This window comes from Penaeus monodon, chromosome 21, assembly GCF_015228065.2.
Source record: "Penaeus monodon isolate SGIC_2016 chromosome 21, NSTDA_Pmon_1, whole genome shotgun sequence".
NCBI lineage: Eukaryota > Metazoa > Arthropoda > Malacostraca > Decapoda > Penaeidae > Penaeus > Penaeus monodon.
In genome coordinates this window covers 12,113,482-12,114,110 of record NC_051406.1, presented here as the reverse complement: position 1 = coordinate 12,114,110, position 629 = coordinate 12,113,482, and positions in this window count along the sequence as shown.

The window sequence follows — 629 nt, the reverse complement described above, 5'->3', positions numbered from 1 at the left end:
GGTAAATCAATAGACGAACAATGACAGAACAGAACAAATGTATTTAACATAAAGTCAAGAGAGAGAGAAAAAAAAAAAGATGTTCACCGATCAAACCTGTTCCTCTGCGCTTGTTCTCATTGCCACAGAGCAGTACAATGTATGATGAATAAATGTACAACCATCTTTATATACTTACACTTCATAAACCATAGAAGATTTCAAGACAAGGGGATAATGAATATCATAAACAAGCCGTTCTACTGTTCCATCTTATGAAATGATTCAGGGAAGATGCATGTAGAAAATCTGAAGGAAGAATCGTATGCAAGAGTTGCAATACTGTGGAACATTTTTCTGGATTCATATTCCGCTTTTGCTGCTGGTCTCAGCATTTACCAATTCGAGAAGCGCATCGCCCAGAATAAAGTTTGATGTTTCTGTATTAAATCACTCCAGTGTAGTCCAGTCCTGTGTTAAATCTGTCCAATGTAGTCCTATGCATCTGTGTTATATCCGCCCGATGTAGTCCCATGTTCCTATGCTAAATCAGTCCAATGTTGCCATGTTATATCTGCCCAATGTAGTCCCATGTTCCTGTGTTAAATCTGTTCAGTATAGTCCTATGCCCCTATGTTGAATCTACCCAA